Source organism: Dipodomys spectabilis, unplaced genomic scaffold (assembly GCF_019054845.1).
Source record: "Dipodomys spectabilis isolate Male_0828 unplaced genomic scaffold, ASM1905484v1 ptg000557l, whole genome shotgun sequence".
Taxonomy (NCBI): Eukaryota; Metazoa; Chordata; class Mammalia; order Rodentia; family Heteromyidae; genus Dipodomys; species Dipodomys spectabilis.
The window spans coordinates 145,497-160,490 of NW_024871234.1; the positions used below are offsets into that span (position 1 = coordinate 145,497).

General features: G+C 40.7%; 1 long non-coding RNA gene across 1 annotated transcript; it reads left to right on the forward strand.

The window, feature by feature from the left end:
* The first annotated feature begins 7,096 nt into the window (after positions 1-7,096).
* LOC122100049 lies at positions 7,097-14,744 on the forward strand. The gene is made up of 3 exons (XR_006146077.1): positions 7,097-7,106; positions 12,555-12,559; positions 14,664-14,744. It is a non-coding gene; the product is annotated as an uncharacterized LOC122100049 (long non-coding RNA).
* The last annotated feature ends 250 nt before the right edge of the window (positions 14,745-14,994 follow it).

A 14,994-nucleotide genomic window follows, 5' to 3' on the forward strand; every position in this document is an offset into this window, starting at 1 on the left:
AGCACCCTGTGTAAAGGACTCAGCACACAGCACTCAAAAAACTCACCTCATCCCTCTCTTCGCAAGGGCTCAGCACATAGCAGGACCCTTTGGGATGCAGTAGCTCACCACACCTTTTGAAGGACTCAGCATACAGTACATTGTGTAATGGACTCAGCACACAGCACCCTTTGAAAAACCCAGGATGGTCCACGTTTGTCAGGGACTCAGCACATAGTATCCTTTGCGATGACTCAGCAAACAGCACCTTTTTGAGGACTCAGCACAAAACCCCCATATGTGAAGGACCCAGCAAATAGCTCCCTGTGAAGGACTCAGCACATAGCTGTGTGTCACAAGTTCAACTGTCATTAGAATTAGGGTGCTTTCTTCAGTATCACCATTCTTCAGAAACACTTCATAAACCCTACTAGTTCACATTTAGACAACCTGTGTTTTATGGGGAAAGTTGACTGGGGGTCTTGAACTCAAAGCTTGGGGGCCCTGTCCCTGAGCTCTTTGGTTCAATGCTAGAGCTCCACCATGTGGAGGCACAGCTCCAATTTTGTATTTTTGGGTTGTTCTCTGACACGTCTTTTGGTGATAAGTAAGGTCAAGTTGGGGTATCCGTGGGCAAAGGCTCTTAGCTCAGCCTGGAGATGACCTCTCCCTTCCTTGTGCCCCTGGAAAGCTGGACCTCCTGGAGCTCTTTTGGCCTAGGGTGGAACAGACCTGCTCTGGCATCAGCAATCAGGGTGAGCAAAAGTCAGCTTGGCTCTGGTCACTTCCCCAAATTGAACTCTAGAGGATGATGGCACAGGGCTGCCTGTTCTGCCTGTGGCCACCAGGGGACAGGAGTGGCCCACCATAGGGATTGTACCTGCGAGTTGTGTTTACTCTTGCTTCCTTAGGGCTCCCATCATGCTTCAAAGCCACCCTGGAGAGGAAAGTCCTTTAGACTCTTACCTACAATTAACAATCAAAAAGCAAGTGGGGCTGTGGCTCAAGTGGCAGAGCACTAGCCTTGAGCAAGAAAACTCAGGGATAGAGCCTAGGCCCTGAATTCACACACACACACACACACACACACACACACACACACACACACACACACACACACACACACACCACATGCATGCAAAATCAGAGATTTCTACACTGCAATCTTTGGGTATTCTCTACTTTTTCCCCACTAAGCCTGGTGGCTGCTGGCCTAGGTGTTTGGTGCATACAATAGCACCTGGCATCTTTAATTTTGGGGGAACAGAATGGCTAGAAGGTCAGCCTTCCCCCATCCCGGCTCCTTGATTGGGTCATGGTCTATCCAGGCCCTTTGGGCTCCTTTACAGATTTACCAAGATGCCTTCAAAAGGCATCACATACTGGGCACTGGTGGCTCATGCCTGTCATCCTAGCTACTCAGGAAGCTGAGATCTGGAGGATCACGGTGCCAAGCCAGTCTGGGCAGGACAGTGTGTGAGACTCTTAGCCTCCATGAAACGTCAGAAAACAAAAGTGGCATTGTGGCTCAAGTGGTAGAGTGCCAGACTTGAGAAAAAGAGCTCAGGGACAGCGCTCACGGCCAACAACAACAAGGAGAGGCATTGCATGTTGTCTTTGGGATTGGCATGGGCCAAATATAATTGGAATTAATTATAATTGGAATTAATCAAGTCCTTTAAGACAAAACAGTACCTCCTTTAGTCCTGTGCTCCTCCATCTCATCTCATCCCCTGGCCTTGTCCATGCTTTGGGTCAGCATGGATCTGGCTGGACGGGAGGGCTTGCAGGAAGATCCCAGAGCAATCACCCCCACTTCCTTCTGCCCTGCTCACCCTGCTGCTTTTGCTCTTTGCCATAGAACTTCTTCCTGGAATCCATCCATGAGGTCATAACCACCAACGTAGTGGTGAGTGGTGGGTCTGGCCTAACTAGGGGCAGTCAGAGGTGGAAGTAGGTCTGGGACCAGGAGCTTCCACCTTGGGTGTGGGCTGAGGCCATGGCTGACCTTTATTTCATCCTGAGCCTTGCAGTGGTGGGGAGAAAATGTAGACTTCACATTGAGTCAGGTAAAATCAGAATCTGGAGGACCACTTGTGTGTGGGAGGATGTGGGTTTCAGGGGGCCACTGTTGTTTTACTCTTTTGGGACTCCTCTCTCCCTCTCTCATCCCTCAATGGTAGAAGAGAAACGTCAACTAAGGGTGTGGGAAGAGGGGGCGGGGTAATATTTTGGTGTGAACCAGACTTGTGCTTCATATTCATCCTAGCCCCTACTTCCTATTTATCTGAGGAATGGTCATATGGGTTTGGGAGGGGGGAGAATCATCCCAGCTGAGAATGTGGCTCAGTGGTAGAGTGGTCACCTAGAATGTCTGAAGCCCTTGGTTCTATTCCACACAGAAAAAGCTGGAAAGGGAGGTGGGGCTCAACTGGTAGAGTGCCAGTCTTGATCAAAAATTGCTGAGGGACAGTGGCCAGACCCTGAGTTCAAGCCCCAGGATTGGAAGAACAAATCTTTGTTGGAGGCTTTCTTTTTGCTTTGAAAACAATTTATTCTTTGTGATAAGCATAACATGGGCCTCTTTCCTGGCCACCAATGGGCCATTAGATATTCCTTGAGTTTGGGCCAACTCCCTGAAGCCTCTGTCCTCTCTAATCCCCAGTTTAACCTTCCCATCCCCCAGCAGATGGAGGCATGAGAGAAAGCCACCTGGCCACCTACTTCTGGTGGCTGCCAAGGCTTATGAGAGTCAGTATGTCACATAGAGATTCATCATCCACATCAGTTTACAGGAGAAAGTGGGGGAGCACTCCTCCCCTGAGCCTGGGAGCTGTGGGTGGATTTGGATGTGGGGCATCTGGGACAGGACGTGCTCCTTGGGGGAGTCCACTATGGGGTCGGGAACCCTGACCTCTCCTCTGGCAGTTTCCATGCTGTCTTCAAGTTGCAATTCTTCAAAACCTTTCTGCTCCTCCCTCATTTCACCCACCACAGGCCCTGAGGAGTGGGAAGCAGAGTTGGGGGGGGAGGGCTCAGCCTGTGCTGGCATCTGAAGACTGCTGTATGTGCCTTCCCTTGTGAGGAGCAACAGCAGCTCCCGCAGCACTCTCCTCCTTTCCATCTTCTCCTCAGACAGCCAGTGTATGCACTTGGCTTTCTCCCAACACAGCTCATTCAAGACCAATACCTGCTCTTTACACACAATGAAGGACTCCTCGATGGTTTGGATATGTGCCAACAGCTGGCTGCATCAATGGTGGAGCTCACCTGTTGGACTCTGGTGTACACCTCATCAGGCAGGTCATGGACAAAGCAGACTTTCTTCTCCGATGCCCATGTGTCTTGTTTCCCATCCCCACGCATGCTGTGGTGGCAGCTCATAGGGCAGAGGGCCTGTGGCTCCAGCTCAGTCTGTCACTGAGCTGCCGGGTGGCCTGGGTGCCTGCAGCGGGCCCACGCTCCTGTGGCAGGATTTTCCCCCTGTGGATCTCAGCCTCCGAGTATGCTAACAGAGTCTAGTCCATCTCCCAGGCAGCATGGAATGTGTTCTTGTATCCCTTTGGTCAGAAAGAACCATGAAATAATGGTGTGGCTGAAATCGTGTGATGCAGGCAGAATGGGCAGAGTCAAGATGACAGTGGCTCTCCCAGCCCCTTTCCCAGGGAACTCTGTCCAATTTAGTTGGGGACTAGAGGGTGACATGCTTTAGCTGGATAGCTGCACAGATTGTTGTTTATGTCTGTTTGTTGCCAGTCCCAGACCTTGAACTCAGAATCTGGGCACAGTCCATGAGCTGCTTTTGCTCAAAGCTAGCCCTCTACCACTGGAGCCATAAGGCTCTACTTCTGGCTTTGTTGGCACTGAAGTTGGTCAGGGGTTTCAAAGACTTTCCTGCTTAGGGTGACTTTGACCATGATCCTCCTATCACAGCCTTGTAAGTATCAAGGAGGACTGGTGAGAGCCACTGGTGCCTGTCTAATCAAGTGGTGGGAGCTGGAGCCCACAGTTTGAATAGTTTGAATCTTGGTTCTGCCACCTCCAAATGGCAGGCGGGAGATCCTAAGAAACTCATTCCTATCCATATGAATACCAATGGAATGTGATGTATGCTATGATTGAATGGGCAGTTCTTGAATGATTCTAGGATAAAATTATACACAATTATTTTATAGGACACTGATCGATTTTAATAAATACTTTATGAAGATTTAAACAATCACATTCATTAAATTGGGGCATAATGAAATACCTAAGAATTGGGCATCACATAGTATAGAAATGTCATTTTTTCTGCCCGGACTTTCTTTACTTAATTGCTATATAGTATTTTCTGAATGTACTTTGGAATATAAAACTAGGACATATTATAGCTGACCTGGAAATGAATTATTCAAACAATTTTTATCAAAAATGCTTATAGCAAAATAAAGAGTCAAATCCAAATTATGTATATTTGAAGACAAAGCTTGGTTAATCCTCCTCTCCCATTCCCCCCTTCTTGAGAATAACACAGATTGTAAGGAGATGCTTAGAATGTTTTGGAGAAATAGGTTGACTTTAAACCAGTGAGTTACTCTACGCTGCATTTTGTTTATTTTATATCTAGAAAAGCTAGACCCTCACCATATCATTTTCCTTAGGCTTTATACTCAGGTTTAATCTTCGATGGGTGAGAAATAAAGATATAAACATTTTTTAACAGTGGTTAAATTTAAGCTGAGGAATCTAGGTACAGTTATACTCATACAGATAAGCCTCATCAGTCATGAGACCATGATATCCAAATGTTAACCAATGCTTACAGGTGTCATGCTTATGAGATTTTGTGTATTATAAATAATAGTTGTTTTGTAAACAACATCATTTCATGGGTTAGGAACTGAAGTGAGACATTATACTCAGAACTAAATTGAAGGAGGAATCCAAAATTTGTTCCCAAGATATACATCATTAACACAATGTTTTAAAAATGCAAGCTAAAGGAAATAATTTATGAAAAAAATCAGCATTTACAATAAATACAGAATCAGTATGACTGATACTTCTGTTATCCCAGTTGCAATACAGCTTGCATGATGACTTTTCTGGTTATATGTTTAGTTAGGTCTTGATATTTAGCTGAAGTTCTGTTCTTTCATATATTCATTTATCAGATCAAAGAGGAAATTAATTCCATGCCAGAGTCAACATCCATAATAACGATATAGTTGTATCCTGCTACTTTGCCAAAATTTCAAATCAGCTTGAGTATCCTGAGTCTTTTTTGGATCTAACTAAATGGGTATGTAATTTTGTCAGTACTAAAAAGATTTTGATCATCACTTATTAAAATAGTATTTTCTAGAAACGACTTCTATCTTTTCATGAAATTTTTAGTGTCATTTATATCATGGGTTGATATTTTCCTTTAGATAACCTACATTCAGTCTTCTACAATTTGGAGTAGTTTAAAATTATGTATACTCAGGTACCCTGCTCAGATTCTATTATTTGTATATTTTGTTCTTGTTAAATCAGTAGGATTTAGGTCTCAATATGGATACTATTGGACTTATTCATTGCATTTCTTAATTTTTTAAGTATGTCATGTTTTTTGTTATTTAATTCTTTTAATATGTGCAGCTCCCACTCCACATACAGTCACATTTGTTTTAAACAACTTGATCCATTCATGTGATTTGCTATATTACCTTCATCTAGATGAATTTAATTACAAATTAACACAACCATATTTCTTTTTTATTTTAATTTTAATAATTTTTTATTGTGAAAATACTGTACAGAGGGGTTACAATTACCTGGGCAAGATAGTGAGTACATTTCTTATCAAGCATTGTAGCCTCCTCCTTTGTTTACTCTTCCCATCACTTCCCATTCTCCCGCCCCCCCACTCAATCCTCCCCCCCCAACAAGTTGTAAAGTTCGTTTTCGACATGACAACTTGTACTTCTCATAACACAACCATATTTCTGAGACACAGTTAGTTTTATGGATCTACTCAAGGGTAACATGTATTTGAGGTTTTTGTGCTTAAAAACAACCAAGCACAACAAGTTTTTGTTCCTGGGGGAGTTCTACTTTGTTGGTTGTTTTTCCAGCTGTGGTGACTTCAACATATGTGTGCATTTTATTTCAGTTGTTTTGTGTCTATATTTTGTTTCATATAACAGAAAGTACATAAATAATCAGTGATTTAGAACTTTTCCAAATAGATTTCTAAGAGAGATACTTGAAGTTTTGTGACATCTGGGACCAGGTAGGTCTTCTTAATGGAGGGGGTAGCAGAATAGCAGACACATTCTTTGACATGATTTGAATTCTTCCTCCTCTTTTCTCACTATTTCCAATAGTATTACTTCAAAGCCTTTAGTGGAAAGAAAATAATTTTGTCTGTATGAACTCATAAATTTGCTTTAATTAGGACACAGTACACATTTACATTTGATTTTAACTCTAAAATCTTCTTTCCTTCTTTTAAAGTCACAGATGTGAATTTGTAATGCTAAAATACCATCTAATAATTTATATGAAATGGTCCAAATTATTTTCGCTTCGCACTATATATAATATAGAGTGTAATAATAGTGAGCAATGTAGTATGTAATAATTTACTTTGGGGAAAGCTAATTAGAGTGGATTTTGTGAAATACTGAGTAATAGTAAAAATTATGTTTGATTCTATTAAAAAGTTCACAGTTACATCTAAAAATAACTCATAATTATGAACTAATGTTAAAAAGTAAGATTGTTTATTGGAAAAAGCCAGAAGTTTCAATAAGCTTGCTTTTTAGAAATTGACTTGGATCTGGGCTTCGATGGCTCATGCCTACAACCCTAGCTACTCAGGAGTCTCTTAATGAGGATAGTGGTTCAAAGCCAGCCTGGGCAGAAAAGTCTGTGAGACTCTTATCTCCAATAACCCACTTGAAAAGTAGAAACAGCACTGTGGCTCAAGTGGTACAGTGGTATCAATGAGCTGAAGAGCTGAGAGACAGCGCCCATTCCCAAAGTTCAAGCCGCATGACCACAAAAAAAAACAAAAAATTGACATGGGTTTTTACTTTAAATTTCATGATTTTTTATTGTGAAAATACGTACAGAGGGGTTACAATTACATGAGCAAGGTAATGATTACATTTCTTATCAAGCATTGTTGCCCCCTCCTTTGTTTCCCCTTACCATCCCTTCCCAACTCCCCACCCCCAAACCAACCCAAAGCTGTAAAGTTCGTTTTCCGACATAACGTGTTGTACATCTGATTGTTGCAATGAGTCCACCTGTATCCCTATTTAAAGAATTTGTTTTACCCTTCTCCTCCACAAATTATACCAACATCAAATACAGTGAAAACAGGGGTTATACCATGGGGGAGGGACATACAAAGCAACAAAGAAATCATCTTAGAAATATGCTAGAAACAATAGCAATTTGAGTTCTTATCTTGGGGTTCATTTCACCAAATATCAACTTATCTGACCGTTTCTGCTTGTCTCACAAATACACTAGTTATTGCAAATAAGGGAAACCATGGGATCTCTGTTTCTTTGAACCTCGCTTACTTCACTTAATATAATTTTTTCCAAGTCTTTCCATTTCCTAACACATGGGGCAATGTCATTCTTTCTGATGGAGGCAGAGAATTCCATTGTGTATATACAACATATTTTCTTGATCCATTCATCTACTGAGGGGCATCTGGGTTGCTTCCATATCTTAGCTATGGTAAATAATGCTGCAATAAACATAGTTGTGCTGGTAGCTTTCGTATGGTTATGTTTGTGATCATTTTGGTAAATGCCCAAAAGTGGGATTGCTGGGAAATAGGGGAGCTCTATGTGGATTCTTTTGAGGAACCTCCATACTACTTTCCAAAGTGGTTGAACAAGTTTAAACCCCCACCGATAATACAATAAGGTTTCCTTCTGTGCACATTCCCTCCAGCTTCTGTTGTTATTAGAGTTCTTGATTATAGCCATTCTAACTGGTGTGAGGTGGTATCTCAATGCTGTTTAGATTTGCATTTCTTTTATGATTAGGGAAGTTGAGCATGTCTTCATGTGTCTATTAGCCATGCTTCTTTCCTCTTCAGAGAAGTTTCTCTTTAAGTCTTTAGCCCACTTATTTATTGGGCAGTTGTTTGAGGATTTGTTGTTGGATTTACTTTTGTGAGTTCCAGGTATATTTTAGATATGAAACCCCTGTTTGTTGTATGGCTAATGAAGGTCTTCTCCCAATCCATGGGTTTTCTATTGATCTTGCTAGCTTTATCCTTTGCCATGCAGAAGCTCTACAATTATATGTAATCCCATTTGTGCAACCTTTCTTTGATTTGTTGTGTTTCTGGGTATCTATTAAGAAAATTTTGGCCTTTGCCAAGGAGACCTAGGGTGTATGCTGTAACTCTAGGTCTTTGATCCATTTGGAGTTGATTCTGGTGCAGGGTGATATATAAGAATATAGCTTTAGTTTTCTACAAGTGATTAACCAATTTTGTTTGATAGCCACTTACTGAAGAAGCTTTCTTCCATTCTATTTTTTTTAGCTCTCTTATCGAAGATTAGATGGCTATATATCTGTGAGTTAATATCTAGGATTTCAGTTCTATTGCATTGGTCCTGAGATCTGTTCTGGTGCCAGTATGAAGCTGTTTTGATTATTACGGCTTTGTAGTAGAGTTTGAAATTTTGTATTGATATTCCTCCGGCATTGTTCTTTCTGAGGATCATTTTTTATTCGGGGTCTTTTATTGTTCCATATGAATTTTTGGATTGCCTCTTCTATTTTTTTGAAGAATGAGGTTGGAATATTCATAGGTATCACATTGAATTTGTACATAGCTTTGGGAAATATTGCCATTTTCATGATGTTGATCCTTCTAATCCAGGAGCATGGGAGGATTTTCCCAATTTCTAAGTTCTGTTTTCATTTCCTTTTTCAGGTTTTTAAAGTTTTCATCATAGATTTTTCACTTCTTTGGTTAATCTAATTCCTATGTATTTCATTTTTTGTGGGGCTATTACGAATGGAGTTGCTTTCCTTATGTCAGCCACGCTTTTCTCATTGTTGGCATACAGTAAAGCCATTGATTTTGAGTGTTAATTTTATACCATGCTACTTTGCCAAAATTTTGAGTCAGCATGAGTAATTTGGGAGTGAATTCTGTGGGATTCTTTAAATATAAGATCATGTCATCTGAAAAGAGCGAAAGTTTTATTTCATCTTTCCCTATTTGGATCCTTTAATGTTTGCATCTTGTCTTATTGCTGTAGCGAAGCATTCTAATACTAAATTGAAGAGAAGTAGAGAGATTGGACATCCTTGTCTAGTTCCTAAGAGGAAATGGCTTTAGTTTTTTTTACCATTAAGTATAATGCTGGCTGAAGGTTTGTCATATACAGCCTTTATTGTATTGAGGAATGTTCCCTGGATTCCTAATTTTCCCAGAGCCTTCATAAAAGGGTTTTGGAACTTGTCAGACGCTTTTTTCTACATCTATTGAGATAACCATGTGGTTCTTATCTTTGCTCCTGTTGATGTGATGAATTATATTAATTGATTTGCGTATATTGAACCAGCTTTCCATCCCTGAAATGAATACTGTTTGATCGTGGTGTATGATTTTTGGATGAATTGTTGAAGTCAATTGGCCAAAATTTTGTTGAGAAGTTTTCCATCAATGTTCATCAAAGAAGTGGATCTCTAGTTCTCTTTCTTTGATGAGTCCCTGCCTGGTTTTGGGATGAGGGTTATGATGTCTTCATAGAATGAGTCCCATTGTGCACTTTCTCTTTCAATTTCATTGAAGAGTTGGAGGAGTATTGGTGTGAGCTCTGCTTTGAAGGCCTTGTAGAATTCCGCTGTAAATCCATTGGTCCTTAGATGAGAGGTCTCTTATTGCTGCTTCTATCTCAATGCTTGATATGGGCCTGTTAATTTGATTTAACTCATCTTGGTTTAGTTTTGGCATGTCAATATTTGCTAGGAAAAAGTCCATTTCTACCAGGTTCTCAACTTATTAGCATAAAAGTTTGAGAAGTATTCCCTTATAATGTTCTGGATTTTGGTTGTTTCTGTGGTGATGTTTCCATTCACATCTCTGAGTTTGTTTATTTCTGTGTGTGCTCTTCTTTTTCTGATAAGATTTGCTAAGCGTCTGTCAATTTTTGTTAATTTTTTCAAAGAACCAACTCTGTTTTGTTGATTCTTTCTATTTTTTTTTTTTTTGGATTCTAATTCGTTTAATTCTGATTTAATTATTTCTTTCAATCTACTGGACAGGAGTTTATTTGGTTGCTCTTTTTCACTGAGGTAAATGTCTCTTTAAATTGTTGGTTTCAGATCTCTCTAATTTGTTGATGTAGGAACTCAGAGGTATAAAATTGCCTCTGAGTACTGCATTTCCTGTGTCCAAGAGGAGCAGGTAATTTATGATTTCATTTTTGTGGAATATCATGAACATTTGCATTTCCTTTCTAATCTCTTCCATGACCCACTGGTGATTCAACAGTGTGTCGTTCAGCCTCCATGTGTTAGAGGACTTTCTTTGGTGGCTTTTGGTGTTAAATTCTAATTTTATTCACTTGGAGCCTGTTTCTTGGCCGTTATTGTCATCTTGTTGGTTTTCTATGTGTAGGACATCTTCAAGTATCTTTTGTAAGTCTGGTTTGGTGGTTCTAAAAGCTTCTTGTATCTGAATAGGCCTATCTTTTTGCATGTTTGGGAAGTTCTCTGCTACAATTCTGTGAAATAAATTTTAACCATTAACTTCTGTCTCTAGGTGCTCCTCTACACCCATTATCCTCAGATTAGGCCTCTGATGGTGCTTTCCAAATGTTGAATAGATCTATCATATTTCTTGGATTTGTCTTGGATAGTTATACATTCTTTCTCTATAATATCTAGGCTGTCTTCAATGCCCAAGATTCGATCTTCTGCATGGTCTAACCAACTGTCAAGAATTTCTACTTTGTTTTTATTTCTTTTCCTTCTAATTGTTTGGCTTTGATGGCTTCAAATTCTTTGTTGGAGCTTTGTTTTGGGTCTTGTATAAACTTTACTTCCTTAATTTGGTGGTCAGTGTTTGTTCTCAAATCACTTATTTGATTCGTTATGGTTTCCTTGGGCTCCCATTACTTTTCTTTGGCTCCATTGAGCATTCCTTTTGTGGTCTCCCTGAATTCATTCAGCTGTCTGTTCATGGATGCCTTTACTGATCTTGCTCTATTCTCATCCCTCTTTCACAATTCCTGTATTACTCTTTGAACAGCTTCCTCACAATCATGCAATTCCTGTCTTTCTCTTTGACTGATCTCAGCCTTCTCATGCGATTTCTGTATTTCTCTTTGACTGTTCTCAACCTGCTCATACAATTCCTGTATTAATCTTTGAGTAGCTTCCTCATGCTCACAAGATTCCTATATTAATCTTTGGTTTGCCCCCTCTCGCTCTCTATCACACTCACACTGAGTCCTTTACAAGTTTTCAATGTATTCATTCAACATGTTTACCAGTAGTGCTTGTAGAGCTTTTTGGGAGCTCGCTCCTGGATTATTCATTAAATATTCTGTCACCTGATTATCATGAGTGGGAATTCATATACCTGGACTTGCCATTTTTCTTGTGTTTTCTGGCTTGTTCTGCCCATTTGGTATGAAAGTAAAACCAATTTTGTGCTAGACCGCTATTTTAAGGCAAGCATCAACTGGAGTCCTGTAGTTGCACAGTCAAAATGGCTGCAGATACAATCTAGTTCATCAGATATAATCTATTCATCATCAAACAACCATGGACTAATGGGGTAGTAAAAGCAAAAAGGTGTGTCAAAAAATTGACACACCAGAAATTATTAGGTTTAGGGAGAATTGTGGAGAAAATTAGGATTAGAGGAATGTGGAAAGGTTAAAGAAGAGTGAATTTAAACAAGTCCTAATCTCTGAGAGGGAAATTGATTGGACCGAATGATAGGAGAGAGATTTTTTTAAAAATAAAGAAAAAATGGATAAACAAAAATTTAAATCTAAGAAGTGAAACACAAAATTATGTAAGTTTAAAGAAATGATATTGAGGGAAGAAAAGGATAGGATGAGATGAGAGGAGGGATAGAAAGTAAATATGAAAAAATAAAAAATAAAAGAAAATTAAAATTAGTTAATTGAAAATTATATTGGTATAAAGAGATAATACTGCTATTATAGAAATTAAGCCTAAGATGTTTTGACTCGAGTAATAAATTTCAGGATTAAGTATGTACACAATGGGGGATAAGGTTTAATAATTGACCACAGGTATGTATCTGGGGATGAGCAGAACAGCAATTAAGTCAAACAAAAAAGAGAGAAAAAAATGAAAACAATAAAAAAGGACCAAAATGTCAAAGGAGATTAAACACACACACACACACACACACACACACACACACACACACACACACACACACACACACACACACATCAGAAATAAAAATTATGAGAAAAAAATTAACATCATTTTTTTAAAAAATAAAAATTGAAAAAAAGGTTAAAAAAAGAGTTCTTTGATTTTTGTGTTTTTTTTGGGGTGTGGGGTATGGGAAGACCCTGTATCTCCCCTGCGTCCATAACCAGTCTCTTGGTGGAGTCTCTGGTGTGCTTGTGGTGTTTGGTTTTCCTTTTGCTTGACTGGTTTCTTAAGTCAATTATTTTCGTGCTGGCAGAAAAATGCTCTGCTTTACCCAGGATTTTGTGATCCTCTTCCCAGGCTATTCCGTGGAAGGGAGATCGGCTTTGAATATCACAAAAGAGGGAGATGGCTGTTTCCTTCAGTGTGGAATGCCGTGATGAGGTAGGGTTGAGGCTTTTCAGCAAATAGTAGCTTTTCCCTGTGGGGAAATTCCTGAAACACTCATGGAAAACATTCTCAGGGTTTTTGTTTTTGTTTTTACTGAGTTTCAATTGTTTGTCTAGGCTGCTGTAGGAAGGAGCAGCCTCTGTCTCTGTTTACCCTGTGAAGGAAATCACTCCTCTGAGGACACTGGTTCTACTGGCTGGGTGGGGTGACATTCCCCTCGGTGGAGCTGAGCCTGGCAGGTCATGTCTACTTCCTGTGACCTACTAAATGACTCTCTTGTTTTCTTCCAAGGCCTGAGTTGGAGCTATCTGCTCAGCCCTGTGGAGGTCAGTATCTTAGATGGAGATCTCTGGTAGTGGAAGATGGGTGGCCTTCCCTCCTCTGCACCCTGAGAAGGAGTGAGGATGTCAGGATTCTACTCATGCCAGAGTGTTGGTTCCTGCGTCGTCTCTGGTCTGTGATCTGCAGGATGAAGATATCTGCTCCTTGTTAGTTCTTGCTGTTGTTGAGTAGAATCCGCTCACCGGCCACATCTGGGGCCTTTGTCGTGGACTCTCTCTGTAGGGATGAGGGCTACAGCCACTGGCGCTGTCCCAACTGCCACCTCAGCTGTGGCTCCTGGCAAGTGCTCAGATCTGTCATCTTGCCTGGATTTTCCCTCTTTGGCCAAACTCTCTTTACTGTGATGGCACACTTGGTGTGACTCTCTAACCTAGGACTGTTCACTGGAACATTAAAACTGCTTTCTATGTAAGAGCTTGTTTACCCTCCAGCTTCTCCTCCTCCATCTTCCCCCAAATCCTCATGATTTTTTTTTGACCAGAAAAAAATAGCTTCATTTGGACTGAGAATTGGAAAATGAGAGTAGGACCTGAGCTAGCATGTTGAGCTAAGGAGTAGAGATTACATTTCCAGAAAGCTCATCAACCAAATGTACTCTTGCTTTGAATCAAGGCAGCCTTGCAGTTAATGAAATCATTAGGAGGCCTGCTGGGAACATATCTAGCTTTAAATGATCCTAGTATGCTACCTTTATAAAAAAAAAGTACAGGTTTTTTATCATTATGAAATTTCCACCAACCACACGTATTACAAACGGAAATGGAAGGACAAAAAATACATTTTACAGAATTTAAACTTGTCTTCAGCATTTAGCTCACAGGTTTCGCCATCTTCAAAAAACTCCTCCTCTGTTAAAGTCTTCAGCTCTTGAGATTGGAGGCACAGCTCAATTTTTATTGTGCTAGCCAATGAGTAAAAGCATTAGGTACTGAGCTGGAGTCCCAGTCTCGAACCAAAAAAAACAAAGAAAAAGAAAAAGAAAACAAAAGATCGATCAACCAGGAAGGAGATGGTCTTTACTAACCCACAGAAATACTTTATCCATTTCCCTAGCAAGTCAGGGCTGAACAGCAGGGTAAGGCTCAGATGAGGGTGGGGTGGGGATCAGAGGGCTAATTTCCCCCTAGTACAACACCACAGCAGAAGCTTGATGAGAGCAAAACTGGTGAGACTTGAGGGGAGGGTCCAGGCCCTGAGTTCAGTCAGAGTCACTGCTGGAAGAGGAGGAGGAAGAGGAAGAATGCTTGCCATGCTTGTGGTGTTTGTGCATCTCTTTATGTGTTTTCTTCATTTTCTTCAGTGTTTTCTTGTCCATTGGGGCTCGTGGGCCTATGCCAGGAGCCAGGGGATTCACAGGACATATGCCAGGTGCAGGTGGTGGGCATGGGGTGGGTAAGGACCTGAGGGTTGGTATCCTGGATACTGTGGCTGTGGCACAGAGTAAGAGGGCCCACATGGAGGGAAAGCTGGGTTCCCCTGGGGAGGTCCTGGAGGAAAGGGACACCCGGGTACAGGACCAGGAGGAATGGCTGGATTTACAGGTTGTGGGCACAAAGGAGGTGGACACCCAGGATTGGAACCTCCAGGGCACCCCATGTAAGGGATACTTGCATTTTGCACCGGCTGCCATGCATTGGGATGCCACATGTTCAGGTGTTTTCCTAAGCTTTTCTTCCTGCGCCTGGATTATACCGGTCCTCCTGAGCCTTTTCCCCCTCATGATCTTTTATGAGTGGTTTTTTAGTGAAAATGTTTTGGTGTTTATATTTTGATTTGGCATAAAATGAGCCTACTATTGTCTTAATTTAATAAAAAAAAACTCTGATTCTCTGACAGCATAAATTT